Below are 7,904 nucleotides of genomic sequence, written 5' to 3' on the forward strand. Positions count from 1 at the left end.
GCACCTTGGGTCTGGGAGGCATCCTGCAAAATGCGGAATTTCAGGAGCCAGCCGGCCACTAAGGGGCCCTGGCCCTGAATGCCAATGCCAGCCCTTTACACAGGTAAGCGTAACTCACCAGCCCAGGTTCCTGATGGGAGATTTCAGGAGACACGTGCCATTGTCAAAGCAGCAGGAGTTGGCACTGGTGCCAGCTTGGCTCTGGGAGGCATATTTGGCAATGCAGACTTTCAGCAGGCAGCCTGGCACTCCGGGCCGCAGGCCCCCGAACAATAACTCCGTCCCTTTTCCCTGGAAAACAAAACTTACCAGTCCAGGTTCCTGAAGTCAGTTTGCAGGAGGCACATGGCACTGCCTACGCAGCCTGACTTTGCAGTGGTGGCAGCTTGGGTCTGGGAGGCATTCTGTGCAATGCTGAATTTCAGCAGGCAGCCGGCTGCTCCGGGCCGCAGGCCCCCAGACAACAACGCCGGCAGATTCTCAGAGAAGAAACTCACCGGGCCAGGTTCCTGATGGCAGATTGCAGGAGGCGCTTGGCACTCTACGCAGCCTGACTTAGTGGTTGTGGCAGCTTGAGTCTCGGAGGCATCCTGCGCAATGTGGAATTTCAGCAGCTAGAAGGCCACTCGAGGCCTTAGGCCCCAAAAAAACCCACTGGCCCTTTTCCCTGGCAAACAAAACTCAGCAGTCCAGATTTCTGATATCAGATTGCAGGAGGTACTTGGCCCTCTAAAAGTAGCCCGAATCGGCACAGGTGGCAGCTTGGGTCTGGGAGGCATATTTCACAGTGCGGAATTTAAGCAGGCAGCAGGCCACTTCCAGCCACAGGCCTTCCGAAAAAAATACCAGCCTTTTCCTAGAATAGGAAAACTCACCATCCCAGGTTCCTGGTGGCAGATTGCAGAGACGCTTGGCACTGTCAAACCGGCCTGACTTTGCGGTGGTGGCGGCTTGGGTCTAGGAGGCATCCTGCGCGATGCGGAATTTACGGAGCCGGCCGGCCGCACCGGACCACGGCCCCTGAACAACAAGGCTGGCCCTTTCTCAGATGAAGAAAACTCACCAGGCCAGGTTCCTGGTGACAGATTGCAGGAGGCGCTTGGGACTCTCAAACCAGCTTGAGTTGGCACAGATTCCAGCTCAGGTCTGGGAGGCATCCTGCGCAATGCACAATTTCAGGAGTCTGCTGGCCACTAAGGGCCCCTGGGCCATGAACACCAATGTCAGCCCTTTACACAGGTAAGCATAACTCACCAGGCCAGGTTCATGATGGCAGATGGCAGGAGGCACTTGGCCCTCTAAATGCAGCTCAAGTGGGCACTGGGACCAGCTTGGGTCTGGGAGGCATCCTGCGCAATGTGGAATTTCAGGACCCAGCCGGCTGCTCAGGGCTGCCCCCCTGAACACCAACGCTGCCCCTTTCCCAGGTAAACAAAACTCACCAGGCCAGGTTCCTGATGGCAGATTGCAGGAGGCACTTGGGACTCTCAAACCAGCTCGACTTGGCACAGGTGGCAGCTTGGGTCTCGGAGGCATCCTGCGCAATATGAAATTTCAGGAGCCTGCTGGCCGCTCGGGGGCACAGGCTGCTGAACGCCGGTGTTTTGCGGAGATAATCAAAACTCCACAACTTTGGTGAAAGTTGTAAAGCCTGTATGTTTATTACAGCCCTGGACACATATGAGTATCATTCCCCTAAAATGACATGCGTACCTCGGGGAACTTCAGGTCTCTTTTTATCCCCCTCTCAAATACATATGCATACAATTTCACAATAGGTTCGTACGTATTAATTTTTACGAATTTTGCGTGATATTTTCTGCTAGTTTTTCTTTATCAGAAAGAATTCCTAGGTCAGGTTGACCTGCTCTCACAGCAGTCTCTCTATCTCTCTCTATCACCTTCTGTCTCCCCCACCCCTTATCTCTGTCCTTCTCTGAAGTAGTTTCTCTGAGCCTCAGCTTTGCAGTCAGGCTAAATGGCTATGTTTTCTAACCACAGACTCAACTCAAAAATGTACATTTGACCTAAATCAAAATGGATTTCTAGCCTGGAAAATTTCCACTCTGCCTCATTCCCCCCTTTCCTAAAAGGAAGAAGTAAATTATTTTACTTCATGCAAATTCCTATGACAATAAGTGTACTTTAGTGCTTTACCGTGTACGTTTGATAGGGGGGTTAACGCAGCTACTCGCTGTAGCATTCTCTAATTCCAAATTAGCTATATAATGGATAATCTTATACTTCTTCTAACTAATATTAACAAAACTACAATGGGATGACACAACTTATTAAAGATTGCATTTGCAGTTGGTGACCACCCAAAGATCACATGCCACCGGTGATGATCTGCATTTTGTTTTATTCTTTGCAGAATTCCAGTTATTTCCTTTTGTATCGTGTTGGACAGTTCTCTCTGCTTTCTTGGGTTTTTCTTCAAGATCCCCGGTAGGTCTTGGTGCTTAATTAATTGTTTTACCAATGTAAGGTCCATTCCAATAGGAGTAAGTGATAGTCTGTGATACACTGTGTAATTGGTTTTAATCAACTGGTGGGATGTCACTTGGGCCAAGTACGAAAACCACACTCGGTAATCTTAATGCATTACAAAGACAAAAATTAAAATGATTTCTGCTAGACAAAATAACATCGTTGTTATCAATTTTTACAGCGGCACAAGCAGTTCTCGGGCACGTGCAACCTTTATCGGTATATACGAGCACAGTTTTCTGGTCAGTGACTGGATGAATTTCAAAGTGGCAAATACTCTGTTCAGTGTCTAGACACACATCTTGGGCATTCATAGTATTGCTTTAACAAATGAATCCCAGCTGTTCTCTAGTAATGCAGGATTTTAAGTTTACTTGTTCTAAAGGGTAGAGCGCTGTTTATTTCGTGATTTAATCTTAGCGCAATGACGGGATGGATAACGTAAACAATGGCATTACATATGGTAATCACAAAGGCAGTGGCCACATTAGAAGCAGGATAATAGGTGAAATTTACCGTAGTCCACAGGGATTGAAACTTCTTTTCAAAATCAATTGCATTATCTCAGACAACTTTCCAAATTTCAGCTGGAAAATGACCTTCACCCCTTTCCCATATGATCAGAGCTGCTGTTGCTTGCATCTATAACAGTGCTTGTATACAACTGAAAGCTAAAGACACATTATCCTGAACTGTACTAAGCGCTTCTTCTATTAACTTGTGGTCTTGGTACCTGGCCTTTTCTCACTTGGGTAGGACTTTTGAAATCTGCCACTGGCTAGTTCCTAATGCCAATAGAGATGACTGTAAAGGCTGCTTCAATTTTGCTAGGCTACCTGCTGCAGTGGCCAGCTTATTCATCAGTATTTCTGAATCAATTCCATTTAAAAATCTCAATCCTGTCCTTAATATCTCAGTTAGATCCTTTCTTATTCTGCTCTTGGGGTAGACTTATCTTTGTAACCATGTTGTCTAGCTCTTAAAGGATGTTCTTAGGAAAGAGCAGCAGGCTGGTTGGATTTCTGAGATGTTAATTTGCATTAGCAACTCAACACGTTTGAGAGGCCATTCTGGGTTGAAGAACGGTTGTTCTTCGCCCTCATTCCTCACTACGTAAGGGCCTATTTCAAACGCTTCAGGTTCACGTTTGGGTTGCGTCTGAACTATTTGATTAGTAGTGTGGGTTGTATAAGGTCCTGCTGTTGCATAAAGTGCAGTGTCTATTTTAAACTGAAATGAGAGCCTGATAGCATCCTGAGCCTAAAGGCAGGTCACTTCTACAGGCTGTATCAAGGTGAAATTACACCAACGGTCTGATTCGCTTAGGCTATCGCAAACTTCCTGGTGCCTCTATACCGGAGACATTGAGACACTAATTGCATCTGGTCTCTCATAAGCCATCCGATTGACCACCCAGCACCCTACTTTGATTTCTTCTCTCCTGATCTCTTGAAGTGTCCACAGTTCTCGTTCCTGCCGCTCCTGCTCCTCATATACCTGATCTTCATGAATTACTACAGTGGATAGGTTTAGATCTTTTATCTTAGCAAGTTCTCCCATGGATCTAGTATACTGATTAAAAGCCTGGGACCAAGGCCATTCAGCATCACTTTGGATAGAGGTACTCTCTAATTCTAAGATTCCGGTTATAATTATATACAAAGCAATTCTGTAAATGAAATTACAAACTACCCCCGGCCGCAATATACTCATTTTGTCCGAGTAAGCTTAATCTCAGTTCGTTGTCTCCTGATGTCACTCTCTGAGGGGTTCCTGGGGCCTTCTTCACTCGAGAGTGATGGATCTAGGCATTCTGCTCTTTGATCTTGATTGTGGTGAAGGTGGTGAGAAGCACTTGGAAGGGTCCCTCCCACTGTGGTTCCAAAGTCTTTTCTGCAAGAGGCTTAACATATACATAATCTCCAGACTGTGTGTTATGTACTGGTCTATCTAGCTCTCTGCTCTGAGTTCCAGCCACGTGTTTCTCAATTTCTCTAAGCTGTTTGCTTAAAGCCACTGTGTAGGTGGCCAGTGTTATCTCCCCAGTGTGGGTGGACATTCCCTTTTGTATTCCATATGGTCTTCCATAAAGCATTTCAAAAGGACTCAGCTTTCCTTTAGCCCAAGGTTTAGTTCGAATTTGCAATAGTGTCGGTGGAAGATCTTGGGGCCAGGGTAGATTAACTTCCTGCCCCAGTCTTACAATCTGCTGCTTAATCAAATGATTCATTTTCTCTACCTGGCTGTTTTACCGGGGGCGGTATGGAGTGTGAAGTTCCCAATCTATGCCCAGGTGGCTACTAATCTGTTGCACTACTTTGGAAAAGAAATGTGATCCTCTATCCGAGGATATTGTGGCTGGAACTCTGAAGCGTGGTATTATTTCTTGTAATAATACCCTGGTCACCTCTTGAGCTTTGACAGTTCTGGTGGGGAATGCCTCTGGCCACCCTGAAAATGTATCTGTTAATACCAATAAATACTGATACCCCCCCTTTCCTTGGGAGTTCTGAAACGTCAATTTGCCGCTGCTGTCCAGCCCATGGTCTCTCCCGGTCTGACCGAGTTTCGGCCTGGGGGTATTTTTGGGGTTATTCTTGAGGCGAGGATCACGCTGTCAGTTTACCTGAGTAACAGTGGCAGATAAATTCCTGGCAACAATTCTTTCAATCAGATACGTGTCCTAGAAAGCTTGTGGAAACTACTACTTAAAAGTCAACACTTCATTTCAATGCACTCTGTATCACTGGCAGCCTTGGTCATTCTGGGAAAGGAGCCACACTTTATAAAAGCTTTTAACTAGTTAGGCCCTAGTGTGTTTTCTAGTGCTCCTCCTTCGCTAGTGACCACAAAAATGGGAAGGGATTACCAGCTCTCTTTCAATGGTAGCCCACCCCTTGTGGTTGCATGTCTCTTTTGATTAGTATTATTATATTCTGGCTTACCTTCGAGGAAAATCTGTCCATAATTACCTCACCTTTTGCTTTCTTTGCCTCTCCATCCACCAGCTCATTTCCTTCCTCCAATTCTGAGCTCACTCTCTGGTGTGCCTTAATATGCCTTTTCAGGCAGCTGAACCGCTTCCAGCAGCCGGATTGTCTCTTCTTTCCTTGTGAGGTTAGCAGTCCCCTCTCCTTCCAGATGGCTCCATGTGCATGCACAGCTCTGAATGCATACCTCGAGTCTGTATAGATGTTTATTTTCTTTTCCTTTTCTATTTCTAAGGCATGGGTCAGGGCATTTATCTCGCCCTTCTGTGCAGTGGCACTTGTCGGTAAGGGTCCAGACTCTATTACTTTATTACCTCTCTGCAGGTAGTCACCGTGTACTTAGCATGTAGCTTTCCACTGGCAACGTAGCTGCTCCCGTGAGTGAACTAGTGCATCGTCCAGAGGAGCGTCTTTCAAGCCTGAGTTGCTGGAGTAAGTAGCTTCAGTGGTCTCTAGGCAATCGTGCTGTACTGCTTCTCCTTGATTCCACTGAGAGCTGGCTGGGTTGACAATATCAGTCACTACTATCTCTACATCACCTTGCTCTACCATGATGGCCTGGTATTTCAGGAACTTCTGTGGTGAGAACCAGTGGCTGCCCTTTACTGCCAGTACTGCGGACACCGTGTGGGACACTAGCGCGGTCATTTTTGTCCCAGGGTAAACTTGCGTGCCTCTTAAATACTCAGCACGACTGCTGCTATGGCCTGAGGCAACCTGGCTTTGCTGTTGCATCTAGTTGCTTAGAGAAGTAAGCAACTGCCCTCTGGTATGGACCCAAGTCCTGAGCCAGTATTCCCAGGGCAATTCCTTATCTTTCATGGGAAAATAGAAAGAATGGTGTACTTACATCTGGAAGTCTCAAAGCTGGAGCTGACATGAGAGCACTCTTTAGCTGGTGAAAGGCCCGTGTGGCTTCTTTTGTCCACTGGAGATCTCTGTTTCCAGTGGCAATAAGAGCATAGAGGGGTCTGACGAGCAGTCTATAATTATAAACTCACAGCTGGCACTACCTTGCCGTGCCTAAGAAGGTTTGGAGTTCCTTCGTTGTCTGGGCTTTTGGGGTTTGGCTTATGGCTTCCCTGCCCTAAAGTCCGCTGCTCGGCACTCGCTCCGTACCCCAGGTAGATTACTGTCTGTTTCGCTACCTGTGCCTTTTTCTTTGATACTCTGTATCCTTGGAGTCCTAGGAAATTTGAAAGGCTTACCGTCTAGGCCACACGTGCTTCCTTCCTTCGAGTGGCTACTATAAGATAATCCGTGTACTGCAACAGCCTCCCTTCTTCTTTTGGAGCTTACCAGGACTCTGGATCTTTGCGAGTTGTTCTCCAGTCAGAGTGGGGGAATTTTTGAAGCCTTCAGGCCCATGGATCATGTGAGCTGTGTTTTGCACTGCTTCTAGGGCTTTCTCACTCGAACGCAAAAATTTTCTGGCTGGCTTCGTGGATGGGGAGGCAAAAGAAGGCATCTCTCAGGTCTAAAACAGTAAACCAGGTTAACTCAGGTGTTAAACAAGTTAGTAAAGTATATGGATTTGCTACCACAGGGTATAAATTCTTCGTTATCTTATTGACAGCCCTCAATCCAGTACTATCAATTATTGGGCTGATTTCTTTCCTATCTTCTTTTGAGGGGGTACTGCTTAATTTTTACTGGTTGTGTTCCTTCCTTAAGCCTGATTACCATGGGGGGGCATTTTTCACTCTCCCTGGTACAGCAGAGGACCATACCCCCAAAAATACTTATTTACTTATTCTAATATCTCTTTCCTAATGCCTTTCTTAATTTCAATGGCTGTTAATGTTAAGCCTAACATCTTTATATCATTTGCCTCCAGAGTAACCTACTCATTTGAGATTGTTTAGCGAATTGAGCATATACAAAAGCTTCTAAGTACACATGTTGCTTTAAAGGTTTGCAAAAGTATGCCTTCTCAGACTGGACAGTTGTTCCCCACACTACAACATAAGCATTCTCCACAGGTACTAAAGCTTTAGTTAAAGCTGAATATATGGCCCCTGTATCAACTAAAATTCCACCCTTTTCTTTCTTCTGATCTCACTGCCTCTTGCAGAGGGGTCTGTTACCTCCTAGTTCTGGATGAAATCGGACTGCCAGGAGGGGGATGGGTGCGAATGGGTATACCTTTGGAGCCTGAGTCCTCTTCCCTTTTGGGGAGGTCATTCTTATCCTTCCTCCCTTACCTCAGGAGGAGCCTTCAACAAATCATATGTACTCATTTTGCGAACTGTAATCGCTTTGCATTTCAGCATGATAATCTTTGTCTGACTTCATACATTGCTATCTTATGCTGCATACTGAACAACATGTTTGATTTGCCTTCTCTTTGCTTTGCTTTTTTCTTTTTTTTTTTTTTTTGTTCAAGAGCTACACCAGTAGGTCAGAGGGAGCTCTGACCCCACA

This window comes from Agelaius tricolor, unplaced genomic scaffold, assembly GCF_023055355.1.
Source record: "Agelaius tricolor isolate 1412-34295 unplaced genomic scaffold, bAgeTri1.0.p SCAF_65, whole genome shotgun sequence".
NCBI classification, from domain to species: domain Eukaryota; kingdom Metazoa; phylum Chordata; class Aves; order Passeriformes; family Icteridae; genus Agelaius; species Agelaius tricolor.